General features: G+C 40.6%; 1 protein-coding gene across 2 annotated transcripts in view; it reads left to right on the top strand.

Annotated features, from left to right (window-relative positions):
• Positions 1-5,791: 5,791 nt before the first annotated feature.
• Positions 5,792-15,796, top strand: part of ESR2 (estrogen receptor 2) — a 59,457-nt gene continuing 49,452 nt past the window's right edge. The window contains exon 1 of one of the 2 annotated variants that reach the window (XM_065683134.1): positions 5,792-5,837. The gene's annotated coding sequence lies outside the window, so the exon portion shown is untranslated. Of the gene's footprint in view, positions 5,838-9,752; positions 10,040-15,796 lie in introns of those variants that run through there. The other variant, XM_065683133.1, reaches the window with a different exon arrangement.

Genomic DNA, 15,796 nt, shown 5'->3' with positions numbered 1-15,796 from the left:
AATGGGAGAAATTCTAGTTTTTCATAGCACATGCTGTATAAAATTAATTCTCATAATATGGGTAAGGTTTCCAAAGAGGGGTAATAAATAATAAATCTGCAGAATAGCAGATAATCAAATACAAGAGATTTAAGCAGCCTGAAAAGATGGAGAGCAACAACTTGGCTTGAATGCTGTAAGTTTCTCAGAACCTCAAAACTCACAATGATGCTGAGAAACTTCAGGAATAACTCTGTGAAAGGAAGATGGCAAATCTGCAGGCTCAATTTACAATCTGAACATTAAGTACAGCAATCCTATTAATTGACCAGGTAGAGGACCTTGCTGCAGATTGCTAACACAGTAGCACCAAGGCAGACAATTTTAAGCAGCTCTTTGCAAGTCAGATGACTGAGCATAACGTTACCCAAGTTACGAGAGTGAAGAAAAGCAGTTAGCTGATGCAGTTTTAACATTTTAATCCAAATCTGTACCAGCTGGAACAAGATGTCTATAATTTGATCGTAAGTGCTTCAAGCAAATCAGAAGGTATGTCTGATTCAGTAGGTAGGTTCTTTTAGGACCCGCATATTTCCCAAACTTTAGATAAACATTTGAAGATTTGCCCCATCTTATTCTTCCCACTTTAAACTGCTTATTTGATTAATTACACCAAACGTGTCTGACAAAGTAACTAGTTTGGGGAATTTAGCTCCTTGTTCATAATTTGAATGTTTGAATGCAATTTCTCATCTATTTCCTGTCTTTTTGAAATATATTTTGAGGAAAAAATATCATAGCAGAATCCTAAGTTTTTTGGAAGGATTTTAGAAGACTAGAGAAAAAGAAGTATCTATCTGGAAAGGTGATCAGTTTGAAAACAGAGCAAGCTCCACAGACTATGAAATAGAGAAAGATGAAGAAGGCATATGCTGGAAGCAGTCATTAGTGAGCTACACTCAGCCAAAAGGGCACTTGAAGAAATAGCAAGGTGAAGAAAAAAGAGCCAGGTGCATTTTTTCTCTGTATTGTTATTACAGCAAATCATTAAGGTCTCTTAAACTCTTTAAAAGCTTATTAAACAGTTTTTGGGGTGATCTAGCTAATACAAGTTGAATCTCTGTTCATCTGATGGTAGCTTAAGGAGTTTTTAAGAGACCAGGCCTGGCAGGTGGGGAGGGGGAATTGCCCTTTATGTTAGGGATAGGCTGGAGAGTATGGAACTCTGTCTGGGGACAGGTGAGCAGTTTACAGAGAGTTTGTGGGTCAGGGTTAAAGGGAAAACAGCCGTGGGAGACATTACTGTGGGGATCTGTTACAGGCCGCCTGATCAAGGAGAACCTGCGGATGAAGCACTCTACAGACAGATAGGAAAAGCCTCACGCTCAAGGCCCTTGTTCTCATGGGGGGACTTCAACCACCCTGACATCTGTTGGAGGATGCAAGCAATCCAGGAGGTTCCTCGATTGTGTGGAAGACAACTTCCTTCTGCAAGTAATAGAGGAGCCGACAAGGAGAGGTGCCATGCTTGACCTTGTGCTCACCAACAGGGAAGGGCTTGTTGAGAATGTGGTACTCCAGGGCAGCCTTGGATGCAGCGATCACGAGATGGTTGAATTCGAGATCCCCAGGACAGTGAGAAGAGTGTGCAGCAAGCTCACTGCCCTGGACTGCAAGAGAGCAGACTTTGGCCTCTTCAGGAGCCTGCTTAGTAAGGTTCCATGGGATATAGCCCTGGAGGGCAGGGGGGCCCAAGATTCTTGGTTGATATTCAAGGATCACCTGCTACAAGCTCAGGAGTGCTGCATCCCAACTAGAAGGAAGTGCAGCAGGAGGGCCAGGAGACTTCCTTGGATGGATAAGGAACTGCTGAGGAAAATTCAAAGGAAAAAAGAGGCTTATAAAAACTGGAAGCAAGGACAGGGGGCCTGGGAAGAGTACAGGGACATTGCCTGGGAAACTAGGGACCAGGTTAGGAAAGCTAAGGCCCAGTTAGAATGAAACTTGTCTAGGGATGTTAAGGATAACAGGAAGGGATTCTACAGGTACGTAGCAAATAAAAACAGACTAGGGACAACGTAGGCCCCCTCCAGTAGCCATTCGGAGAACTGGCTACCCTGGATTTGGAGAAGGCTGAGGTTCTGAATGACTTCTTTGCAGCAGGTCGAAGGAGGTGATCCTGCCCCTCTACTCAGCTCTTGTGAGACCTTACCTGGAGTATTGTGTGCAGTTCTGGTGTCCTCAACATAAAAAGGACATGGAACTGTTGGTACAAGTCCAGAGGAGGGCCATGAGGATGACCAGAGGACTGGAGCACCTCCCGTATGAAGACAGACTGAGCAAGTTGGGGCTGTTCAGCCTGAAGAAGAGAAGGCTGCATGGAGACCTCATAGCAGCCTTCCAGTATCTGAAGGGGGCCTATAGGGATGCTGGGGAGGGACTCTTCATCAGGGACTGTAGTGACAGGACAAGGGGTAATGGGTTAAAGCTTAAACAGGGGAAGTTTAGATTGGATATAAGGAAGAAATTCTTTCCTGTTAGGGTGGTGCGGCACTAGAGTGGGCTGCCTAGGGAGGTTGTGAATGCTCCATCTCTGGCAGTGTTCAAGGCCACATTGGATAAAGACTTGGGTGGTATGGTTTAGTGTGAGATGTCCCTGACCATGGCAGGGGAGTTGGAACTAGATGATCTTAAGGTACTTTCCAACCTTAACTATTCTATGATTTTTCAGCAACCTGAAAGAATGATTTTTGTCACAAAGAGATATAATATATATTGCAGAAGAAAAGTACTGTTTGTAAGAGAGGAGTTACAAGAACTGTATTGTTCCCTTAAAAGGCAATCAGGAGTTGGTTTATTCAGTGTCTTAAAAAATGAACAACAATTTTAGAGGTTTAGCTAAAAAGAATCTTGCTATTTTATTAAAACTCATTCTAGTAAGAGTTTCACTGATTTCATACTGTGATAATTATTAGCACATTGCTGTGACAGTGAACATTCACTGGTGCACTACAGCTTGCTGGCTTCAGAGAATATGTAAGAAAGATAACGTGCTTTAATATAAATGCATTGGTGGTATCATATGTAAACATTACAGTAACTGTTGAGATTACTTAAAGAATTCATTAGAACGTTCAAACTGTTGCCATCCATTTCTTTAGCATCAGAGTAACGTGGATGTCAGGAATTCTGTTCAGTAAAATCAGAAAATCCATCCTTGGCAGTGTTCAAGGCCAGGTGGGATGGAGTCTTGGGTGACACGGATTAATGTGTGGTGTCCATGTGCATGGCAGGGGAGCTGGAACTTGATGGAACTAGATGATCTTAAGGTTTTTTCCAACTCTAAGTATACTGTGATTCTGTGATTCTATGATTCTATTCTGTAAGAGAAACCTAGGGATTACAAACTATGTGGAATATCGTAAGGCGTCAAGCAAACACTCACAGTTTAGAAAGTAATTTAAGCAACTTGTATCTAGATTAAATGTCTCATATTCCAGAACCTGGAAAATATTTACAGTGTGCTTCTCCAGTTATGATTGTACAAATTGTATAGTAGCCTAATCCACTTTTCACAGTATGGAAAATTGGAAGAAACTAAAATAAGGTAAAAATCAAAATAAGTACAAGTTGGAGTCAGGAGATAATTACCTATTCCATGTGGGACTAATTCATGTATTTTTTCTTCCCCAAAAATGCAACTTGGAAAATAGTAGCCAAGTTCAGTCTTACTGCACACTCTGTCATGGTAAAATAATCTGTTTCTCCGAAGCTTTGAATTGTGACCTTTCAGTACAAATATTTTTGCTACCTTTGGATCACCTTCAAGCTGGTATGTTTTTGATTATATATGTTAGTAGTGTATTCCAGCTATGAAAGACATGTTTAATCAAGGGGGTTTCACTAATGAGAGAGGAGTTTGACGTGACGTTGTCCCACTCTTGAGGTACTCACATGATGAGCCCTTGGCAAGTGTGTGCAGTCAAGGCAAAGAAGATGGTTGAGACTTCTGGGGCTTCACTGAGCATCCCTCTAGCATCCCACAGGTGGTTTTAGTTTCCCTAAGGCACAGAAGTAATCTTCAATCAGCCTTCAAATCAAAACCTGTTATGGTGATATAAACCCTCATTTTTTTTGGGAAGCTAACTGTCTTCAGGACATTTACATGCTGGGAGCCTGAATATGCTATTTGTGCTTGCTCTTCTTTGGTTATTTTTGTCACAGAATGCAAGTAAAGCCTAGTCAGTGAAGTCTTGGGATTATTCGGGATTTTGAATGTTAATTTTGCTGCAGTTCAATCCCATATGGAAGTAGAGATCCTGGCCCTGGTGGATTTAATAGCAAAACTTCCACTGACTTCAGTGAGGACAGAACTTCTAGAAGAGACTGTGCCCTTCCGCCAGAAATGGTTTCATAGAGCTAAGAATTTGGAGCCAGATAATAAAAATATCTAGAAAGGAGGTTCAGAAAAAAATCACCGAAATAGTTTTGAAAATGATTTCCTAACACTAATAAAGAAAATGTAATAGACCATTTTATGTTCCTGTCCTCAGCCTATGCCTTATACCATGATTAATATAAAAGAAAATTAGATTTCCTTGATTACTCATTCAAGCAGAAAATGAGTTCTGTTACCTGAAAATTTAGAAGTTTCCTGAGTAATTGGGTAGCCTTTGTACATCTTCAATTTTTTGATGTTATTGGGTAGTTTATGTTATTTACTAAGATGTTTTAGCCTAATCATTTTTTGACAGGATAAAATATCACCATTACAGAGGGAACATTCTCCTGACAGATGAAACAATTTAACAAATTAGATGCTGAATGCAATTTGCTGGTCAGCAATGCAGAATATACAATGTGCAAGAAATAGTTTAAATATCAACCAGAAATAACTATGTAAATTACACAAAAGCATCCTTCATTGTGCTGTCTTTCTCTTTCTTCCAAGACTGCCAAAAGCAGAAATAATTTGAATGTCTCAAATACGCTGTATAGAAATCTGTCTGCTTCAGGATTGCAGGCTTTTCTTTCAGTGCTGAGCACACTAAAAAAATCTAGTTTGACATTTGGAGAAGAGCATATTGACCATCAGTATTCACTTAATTTTTCCTGGTACTTCTACCATAGTCGTCAGCTTTTAGGAGTGGCTACCAAAGATAGGCTCATATCTTTCAAAGCCTTCAGAGGAAAGGTCTGTGAGTCTCCTTGAGGTACACTAGCCCTGTTTGAATTTGTGACTAGTGCATTACCCAGCAACAACAGCAATTCAGCAAGTGCCAGAGACAGATTTCCTGGTCCTTGCACCTGCTGAAGTTTCAGTAGTGAGCAGAGGCAAACCAGAGATGAAATAAAACATTCTTGTATTTGCATCTAAAAATTGACTGAATACCATGATCTTCCAACAGATACTGTTTGCTTGAAGCAGAAAGTAGCATGGTAAAGATGCAACAGGACACAGACTGCTGTTATTTCTAGATTTTATCTGTGGTCCCAGGAGATGGGGCTGTCACTTAGTGAAAGACATACAAGTAGCTGCAGCTGCCCTTCAATTCTGTAACATGAAACATGTGCTGCGGGGTATAAAATGGAATAGTTTACCTCCAGCCTCCTTCTTCTCTATAAAATTGATTCAGTTGTCCTAAATGCTGTCGCTGTTAAAGCTTCAGTGCTCCTAGGATCTCTGTTTAGCTATTTTGAGCATATGTACTTCAAATAATTAAAGGACCTAGTGTGTTCAAGTGTAAGTGCTCAAAGAAAAATAATGAGAGCTTGTTAAGCATTGATCCTAGGTCATCTTTGCTAATAGAGGGTGCCTCTCTACCGTCATCCTATGAGAGATGTGTTGAGAAACTGAGGTAAGAGACAATGAAATGCAGATCCTTGAGTGCCTTTTGCTCCTTGCTGGGAAGACAAAATTTTTCATTTGCTCTCATCCCACATGGACCACTCTTGTGAGAATTGGTTGAAGCTTTCGTCTACTTCGTGGGGGGCTCAGCAATTGCACGGAATCATTCTTTGTCAGTGGAATAAGGAAGTGCGCTGGACTGTACAGAAGCCAAAAGGTCTTTTCTAATATAGAACAAGCTCAGACTATATGGTAAATTTTAAATATGTTTGGACAATTAACGGGTGGGGGGGGGGGTCCCTTTAAGTTGTGGTCATTAGATTGTAATGTTGCCAGAAACCATCTGAAATCCATATATGTAACTAGAGAGTTTGGAATCAGTCTGAGGATGCTGCACGTATGGAGGGGGGAGACAGGAGAAGTAAAGACAGTTTTGTTCTCTAGCTCATCTACAGAACCACCTAAAAAAATAAAAAAAGGTAACCTGGTCGAGATCTGTGCCGTTTATCCCTATATTTTTCCCCGTAATCCACTTCTGATATTTTACTTTCTTCTTTAGGCAGTGTGCTCTGGTATTGTCTTATGTGTAATTTCCCTGTTTGATACATTTTTTCATTGTAGTTTCCCTGTTAGATGTCTCTAGATTCCCTAGACTGGATTCATTTTTATCTTGTTTCTTTTGACTGTGTCTTCATATATACACACTTCTGACTTTTTTCTCTAAATCTCTCGAAAGAGACATATTCACCAGATGTCTTCAGTTTACATGTTACAAAGGTTTGATCTGTATGGAATAACAGTCTTTATTTTATGTGTTAAGTTTGTTCAGGCATGGGCTTCTAATTCCTACCATTATCTATTACTACATCTCTTCATATTGCTGCCCAGAGAGAGACTGACAAAATAAAAGATTAATTGATGAAATGCTTCTAATGTTTATGAATTTTTTGGCTATTCAAGATAAAATGGCTTTGAGAGATAAGTATGAATATGTTTTTGCTCAACTACAGCCACTGTTGCTAGTCTCTAACACCCTATTTATTATTCATAACTGGTGCAGCAGAAGTAAGTGCTGTCTGTGCTGTTTTCAGTGTTCATAATCCTGTGGATTCTGTGAATGTCTTTTGCTATCTTTCTTCCTGCCTCCTGGTTCATGTGAGGATCTCTCAGGTCTCTGTTCTTCATTTTATAGAAGGAGAAAACTGACAGAAAGAGATTAAGGTTAGAATGTCAGGTTTCTCTCAATTTTTGGTGCTGATTTTATGTGTCCAGGCCCCGATCCTTTCAAGTGCACTCTGCGTTATTGGACTTTAAGATGAAAGCTGACCTTTGAAAACTAGCCATTGTTGCTTCTTGCTTTTCACATCCTTCAAGGCTGGGTAAAAATCTCCTTTAAGATGATGGGTGTGCTAGTTGCTTTCCATTCTGGCTGAAAGTGGGAACAATGATATGCCCCTTTGTTTAACAGTAATTGAAACATGGGAAGCTACTTCTGAGACCACTTTGAATGCCAAGCACAAACTGGAAAGTTTTGATCTGCTTGTGGGTGCATGTTTAAAAGTAAGCAAGGAAAGAGGCAACTAAAAAGAGAAGTGCTTCTACTATGGGCTTGGGAAGAAAATTGCTTGGAGCTTTTTGTGCAGAGTATTTCTGGAGGAGCAAAAAGAACTTCTGATTGATTGCTGCCCTGATTAGAGAAGTAGTTTTATATGTGCTATGCAAATAAATGGTCAAAGACAAAAGACTGCAGACCCCACATAGTATAAAAGCGTGGGCTTAGGAACAATAAACATTTAAAATTGTTTAATGAGCACTTAGATTAAAAACATTAGGGATGTGGTAATGTGGAAGTCCTGGAACTGAGCTTACTAGGACAGTCTCCATTTAGGTGCCAAGTATCTTCTGTATTTAACTTCCTAATGTTGCGCTGAGCCACACAGTCCTCTCTTTAAACTGTGCTCCAGGAATGAATACAGGAGGAGTACTGAAAGATGCAGTTCCCTTGATTGTCTTGGCGTCATATCTTGTTAACATGTTAATGTATAAGAAACAGGTTCCTTCTAGAAAAAGGGATAAAACAGTTAAATGGCTCCAAATACTGTATTTTGTGCTGCCAATGTATTATGTAGCACTAGGTGATTTTTTAAAAATGGAGTGGTCTGGTTGTTTATCTGCTGCTACTCTCTTTTCCCATGGCTGTCCCCCTCTAGTAGAGAATATAAGTCTGGTCCTTCCAGCTTTGAGAAACTAGGCTACACACGGGGAAGAATTCAAAAAAGCAAGTGTGAAACCAGAGCCAGTCATCCAGCTGATTATCCCTGTTAATCCCCTAAACTAGATAGCCAGACATCTTTGAGATTACAGATTGTTTGGTTTGGGTTTTTATTCCTAAAGTTATATTTTTTCACCAGTTCAAGCAAATAAGACTCTGCTACTTCCCTTTCCCCCAGTTGTGTTTTCTTTAACAATGTAATAGGTGAAAAGAACATGTTCTGTACTAATCCACTGGCAGTAGATTTTCTCTAAACTTCTATTACATTTAAAACCTATTTGTATTTATGGTGTTGCCTAAATTCCTAGTGATTCTGGATGAAAAGCAAAACTGCTTAGTCTTGGAATATACTAGATCCTCTGTCCCTCAGGAGTTATCCTGGTTGAAAATCTGGAGCTGCTTTCTTGGGAGAATGCAGAAGTCATGTCCCCCTGTAGGAATGTAACTCATTCCAAAATGTTCTGTCTCTGCATCAGAGCACTTCGACTTTACTTTTTCCCAGTAAAGCAGTAATGTACATAACATGCTGTTGTTTCATGACTCCACTGAATATAATGTTTCCGTTTTATTACAGCATTCATTATGGAGAGTTGTTTTTTGTTAGAATTCATCTATTTCTCTGTTTCCTTGAGAAAGTGATGTTTAATTTTGTGGGTTTTCGTTGTTTTTTTTTTATTTTGGTTTTGATTTTTTCCCACCACGTAAGTTTGAATCTGAATCCCTTCTCTGCTCTACAAAGCAATGTGAATAGAAGGAGGAAGGAATGTCATCTGGGAGGGTGGATGTTGGTCATGGATCAGCTATTTAGAAAGGAAAGGGTTGTGGTGTAAGAAGTGGGAGGAGGCTGGTGTAGAGTGAAACTGAAGTGAAGGCAGTGCAGGAATGTGCTGTGGAAGAAAGACACACGAGCACAGTGTGTTTCAAGGGTCTTCCAAGCCCCAGAGAACAGAATCATAGAATCACAGAATGGTTTGGGTTGGAAAGGACCTTTAAATGTCATCTAGTCCAATCCCCCTGCAATGGATACCCTAATGTTGGTTTTGTGACACCTCATGTTGGCTCCTGTTGCCCATTGTCCAGCTTTTTTGCTGGATTTTCTTTGTAGCTTTACTTCCCTGGGTGGCAGAGGGGCGTTTGCTTGGGGAGCAAGGGTAAGAGGGATGGTTGCTAAAGGGTTTGGGCAGCGGGCTGACTCCTCCACAGTTAGGGATGGTGGGGATAGGGAATAGGGGTGCATACAGAACGTGTGGCCTGACTTCAATCTAATTTTGTCCAGTCAGTGCCTCAGCCATAGCTAGAAGTCCTCCTTGCAGGAAGAAAGGAACTGATCTGATCTAACAGTTTGCAGTCAGGCATAGGAGCAGTCTTTCTTCCCCCACTCCTGACGGTGCAGCCCTGCCTTTCTCTTGGTTTGCCATTTGTCTGACCTGTCAAGGAGTAGATTCATCTTACTAGCCCAGCAGTGAGATGAAAAAAGAAAACAAAAAAAGGAGAAACTCCCCCTCTACCTCCTTCTCATTCCTTCTCCTTTCGCTGGGATAGCTTTCTATAAAGTTCCCCAGCTGAAGTGGCTTCTCCTGGGTCAGGTGAGCTGCAGAGCCAGTACAAAGCATGGGGCGGGGGCCACGTGGACCTGAGAAGGCAAAGGAGAGACACTGCTGCTGGTGATGGCATTGAGCCGTCAGACAAAAGGAGATGACCCAATCTGACCTCAGCTGCTGCCATTGAATAATGATTATTTTTTGAAGGGGAAGTTGAAATAAACTTACTGCAAAATGAGGTCTGATCCAGAAAACTGTGAATTAAAAAGATATGTGAGAAGAGTAACCTTTTTTTTTTTTATCTACTTCTTCGTGGTAACATCGAACAGAAAAACAGGACTTTTTACCACTGTGATGTTTCTGGTAGTTTGATTTCTTTTTAAACAGACTCCTTAAAGGGTAAGTTGTTTTTAAGTGTCTGTATTGATCAAAGAACAAAGCTCAGTTGCTTCAATTGTAAATACTTTAGGAATCTTTTAGCCACTTCATACGGCTCTGTAATTCTCTTTTCTCTTGTTCTTCCACTGGCATTATCTTCTGCATCTTGAACTTTGCTTTGCTAGTTAGATTCATGTTGTCTGCTAAGGAAAGAAAAAGTATTTCAGTTTGCTCGAGTGTTTTAGTTGTATTGTAAGAGACTCTGAAGTAAGGACAGCTGTTCTTCATGTCTGTTGAAAAGCTGTTGAAGAGCAGTGGGTGTGACCAATTACATTTCATTCCCATACCAAAGCCACTTCTTTAGTGATTGCTTTGAGCTAGCAGGCCTTCCCTGTCTTGCCCAGCTATTCTTCCTCCTCCTATTGCCTACTTTACCTTAAAATCATAGCAAGAAAAGGAGTCAGCAATTATTTGCAAGCTTAGGTTGAGTAGATCTAGTAAACAGGTGTATGACATGAGTCATGTCCTGCATAGTGGTTGTTATCTTCTGTAACTGCATGGTTCATATTTTATATCACCTGCCAGTATATGTAAAGTACTTCGCTTGCTCTGCTTTATTTATTTATTTATTTACTTATTTATTTATTTATTTATTTATTTTTGTTGCTTTATGGAAAGGAGCCTTTTTAAAGGCTCCTACATTATAATGAATATGAATATGTATAATTTTTTTTTCCTGAACTTGTCTAGTAGACTAAGTGTAACTAGATTAAAGAAAAAGGAATTGTGAAGACCCTTCTCAAAAGACAGTTTGGCTGGTGTAACTGCAGGGTGGGTAGGTATATTCAAGGCAAAGAGGTCCAAGGGAAGATACAGCAATAGGCTGCAAGACCATGAGCCATGGCTGAGAGCTGCATCTGGAATGATTTAAATGAGGACAGAAAAGAGTTTGAGCTGTGGTAGCAGAGGAAATTGTTTGGACCCAGCAGACAAAATCTCCTCTTTAGTAAATATCCTGTTTTGTATGTGTGATACAGAGACTTGTTTTTTCATGTATGATTTATATAAAAGTTTTGAATCTGAGTATTTAGGAACCCATCTTTCCTATATTTAAAAGCCAACCTATGTTGAACCAGTCTTGGATGAGGTAAATTGGAGGAAGAGAGAATTCTCTTTTGTACATAATCAAGAAACACATATTCAACTTGCTCAGTCAGTGACTTTCAGCCTTTGCTGCCAAAACTGCAATTAATTGAAAAGAGAGTAAGATACTGCATCAATCTTAAATCCTAGTGTATGTTGCAATAATTTAATATTAAACATTTAAAACTTTAAATTTTTTTTCTCTCTAAAGGATGAACTTACAAGATACTGTTTTCTTGTATTCCAGCCTACTAGATGAGAGTCTTGTTTAAAAACGGAAAGATAGGGATTCCTTGAAATGCAGGCAAGAATGAATCCTTAGCAGTATAGACACCATATGTTTATTGGTCTCTTGCTAGTACAATGGCAGAGATGCTTATCACTGCAGCTGAGCTTCGAAAGAGTGGACCTTCAGAGCCTGCAGGTGGCATTGGGTACTATCTGTATGTATTGCAGCATCCATACATGTCTGTGCTCAGCTTTAAGCTAGGAGCCTCAAGGAGAGGGCTTAGTATGGCAGCAAAAAAAATTTCCTCAAAGTTTAGTTCTTTTTATGGGTGTCTCAGATACTGTAGCTTTTTTTTTTTTTTTTTTCCAGCTATAAGAAGGTGTTCTTAAGGAGATTGCCAGGGGAGTTTAATAATAAGCATGCAAGAACATATAACAACTGATGAACACTGCCCAGAAAGATGCTCTTTGCAGTTCTGTTTCGGCCCTTTTTCTTCACTTCTCCTTCAGTACAAGGAGTCCTTTTTCTATAACAGCTTTAAAACTTGTGGGAGGTGGTGAAAAGCTTTTTTGTTAGATGAATCTTCAAGTTAAACCACTCTTCAGATTGCTTGTATGGAGTGAATTTGCTAGAAAGCCAGGTCATGACTGTGACATCTGGGATGCTATATGTAGTGGGAATGCTGAGAAGAAAACTTGGTGCTATACTTGTGGAGTATACAGACAGTATATACCATACAATCGGCATGGTGAATCTTTTGGTTCAAGGAACTGCTCAGCCTTAAATACTCTCAGATGATAATTATATAAGTAACTCTTTGTGTTAGGCACAAGATAAAATCCATTCATCAATGACGGGCCTGGGGTGCTGAGCATTTACCCATTTTATTCACAACATCGTTGTCTAAAGGAACTGCTTTTGAATCTATTGGCACAAATGTATTCTCCTTCATGCACTTGTACATGCAGGGGAGCATACTATCCTGAGCTACGTCCTATTTGGACTTTTTTTGTCTTCCATCTTGTCCCAAGGCTCCTTGTAGCTGTTTCACATGCCTGCTGGACAGGTGCTGCTCTGGTTACAAACTGCTGTAATTCAGAGTCCTTTCTACGTGTGGAAACTGCTGTCTTGATGCTCATTCCCCCCAAAAAAATTTATCATGAAAATACATTAATTACAAGCCTTTTCATTTTATATTGTTTTAGGAAATAACAATATGTGTTATATATATATAAAAGAGAGAAGAGAAATTACCTTATTTTTCTTTGTCTACTGACAGCTGTTCCTGATTGTTTATCTTGTTGCTTTTTGTTCCATCTGGTTATCTAGCACAAAATCCTTAATACAATCTGAATTTCCCTTGATTGAAGACTTTTGTTTATGTTACCCAAAATAGCTGTGGCTCCTAACTAAGACAAGATGTGAATGGAGAGGAAAGGTACAATTCACAGGTAACTGCTTAATGCTGCTCCTAATGCTTATTTCGTGTCCACAGTCCTTGTTCCCTTTTTCCCCTCCTAAGTCTTCATTTTGTGGACACTTCTGCAGAGCTGCAGGCCTAATCTTAGGCCTGTCTACCAGGCAGAGCATGTACACTAGTTCTTAGATAGGCCTGTGGCAACACATCTGGAAGTTGTTGAAGGTAGTCAAGTACAGAACAGTTTTTTTCTGCAGAATCTGGTGTGCTGTAACGTGACTAATGGCAGGGACTGCTGTAGTTTCTGGTAGATTTACCTGTAAAATGGTAGGTGTCTATTTTACTAGTTGATTTCCTCTGGATTTCATGGAGAGAAAAAACAGGCATAAGGATCTTTTGAGCCCATTGATGTCCTCACAAATCCAACTTCTGCTCATGGCTATGGGTAGCATCCCCTCTCTTCTTCCTGATTCTGGAAGTTTTTGCCATCCATTTGTGGAAAAGGAGGGGCCCTTTAGCAATAGAGTCTCTACTGTTGTCTTGAGAAAAGATCAGGAAGACAGTTGCTATAAATAGGGGGAGCTTTGGCAAGGGTCAGTTATTTAGAGTAAAGGGACTTGCAGGATCAGGGCCTGGTACAGGTGGTTTCAGAGCTATGCCAGGATGTGAGGGGAAAGCAGCTCTTACATGTATGAACAACTAAGATGCACTTCTGTAGTATTTAGCAGTAAACCTTTACCTTGCTATCCCATTAGTACTGAGGATGGTACGGAACGTGACTTTGCCCTGAAACAGTGATTGTCGGTTACCACAGGCATAAATAGGGTTGGATAGAGACAGGTTCAACTCTGTATAAGAACTAATCATTAGACAGTGCTGGCACTAGGGATTTAAATCCTCTGTAGCTTGCAAAAGGCTTTATCTGTTAAACACAAAGATTTTGAGATTAAAAGCAGCTGTGTTTGGACCTGAAAAATAGTAATGAGAGGAGATGGAGAGGCTCAAGAAAGGTGAAGACGCAAGGTAGAAAGAGAAATCTGATGCTGAGGAAAAATTGCATCAGCATAAGGTAATTATGGGAATGACTGACTTAGCGGGTAGTAATACTACCTTGGTTTGGTCCTGGCTATGCTTGCAGAGAAGCTGAAGATAGCAAAGGGGGCAGGACTGTTTCAGCTACGTGGGTTGACAACAGTAAATTTCCTAATTCACGTGAGATTTCAGAACATTATGTAAACTTTGAGGTATTATGGGTTCTAAAATGTAATGGTGAGTAACATGAGGCTTTATCCAAGAAAAATTTGCAAGCATGTCAGCTTCTCTAGAGTAAATTAAATTAATGCTGTGCAACTAATCAAGAATTTTGAAAGCAATCTCAATGTATAATTGAGAATTGAACCTTGCTGCGAGACTCCAGTTTTTTTGTAATAAATGTTAACTTGGTGTGCTTGTTTCGTCTGTGGTAGAGTTGATTTTCTTCATAGTAGCTAGTATGGGGCTATGTTTTGGATTTGTGCTGGAAACAGTGCTGATAATACAGAGGTGTTTTAGTTATTGCTGAGCAGAGTTAAGGCCTTTTCTGCTCCTCACCTCACCCCACCACCAGTGGGAAGGCTGTGGATTCACAAGGAGTAGGGAGGGGAAACAGGAGAGCTGACTGCAGCTGACCAAAGGGATACTCCATACCATATGGTGCCATGCTCAGCATATAAAGCTGGAGGAAGAAGAAGGAAGGGGGAGACGTTCAGAGTGATGGCGTTTTGTCTTTCCAAGTAATGGTTATATGTGATGAAGCCCTGCTGCCTTGGAGATGGCTGAACACCCGCCTGCCAATGGGAAGTGGTGAATGAATTCCTTGTTCTGTTTTGCTTGCATGCACAGCTTTAGCTTTACTTATGAAACTCTCTTTATCTCAACCCATGAGTTTTCTTAATTCACTCCTCCGATTCTCTCCTGAATCCCACTGCGGGGGAATATGAGCAAGTGGCTATGTGGGGCTTCGTTGCCAGCTGAGTTTAAACCAGAAGAGTCTGTTTTGGAACCCAGTGTTGGGCTTGAAGGAGTTGAGATAATGACAAATTTGTCTAGAATGTGCTAGATCAAATAAATAGCTATTGTTGCTGTTTAGCTATTAATCCAGAGGCTTCTGTGCTTGCCATGAGGCTTGCTTGTCTAGCTGTATATTTGAGTCTAGTGCTCATTAGTGGCTGCTTTTTGCTTTGCTGCTTGCTGCCCTGCTTATCGGCTTACTCTGCAGTGCCTGGGAACATTTTATTAACAGCAATGGCCATGCGCCTGGGCTGGCAGATATCCAGGATATTGCTGCTGTTTGTGCTGTTCTATGGGTCAGGCTGGAACTCCAGTGTGAACTGGAGTTGAAGGGACTGTGACCTGTGGATGAATCCATGTGGCAGCAGGACAATCAGAAGCATCTCTGGCTGTGGATAAGTCCATGCTGTAGCAGGTGCATCTTGAAGCATCAGTAGCTATGCATGAAGTCATGCTGGAGTAGCTCAGAGCATGTGGCCATGGATAAGCACATAACAGATCAGGTTCAGCTCTGGAGGGACTGCTGCCATACGTAAGACCATGTTGGAGCAGGCTTGCTTTGAAGGGACTGTGGCTGAGGGTAAGGCTGTGCTGGAGCAAGTGGATCTCTGAAGGCATTGTGGCCAGTGGATAAGGCCACACTGGAACAGGTGCACTTCAAAGCAACTGTCACTGTCAATAAGCCTATGCTGCCACAGGTATACCCCTGCAGGGACTTTGGCTTGTAGGTAAGGTTTCACTTAGAGCAGGTACAACCTGAAGGGCCTGCAGTTTGTGGATAAGTGAAAACCTATGGTGTGGTCCAAAGGGACCAGGCATGGAGATTGCAATAGATATACTTTTAAATTGCTGTAGCCTATGACTTGAGTTGCACGTTATAGGAATTACTATAGCAGAACCACCTGAACCAATGGAGGACAAGCCTTACGAGAAGTAGTGT

Source organism: Lathamus discolor, chromosome 6, assembly GCF_037157495.1.
Source record: "Lathamus discolor isolate bLatDis1 chromosome 6, bLatDis1.hap1, whole genome shotgun sequence".
Lineage (NCBI taxonomy): Eukaryota > Metazoa > Chordata > Aves > Psittaciformes > Psittacidae > Lathamus > Lathamus discolor.
Note: the sequence above shows the minus strand (reverse complement) of the source record. Positions and strands in the feature narration are given on the sequence as shown.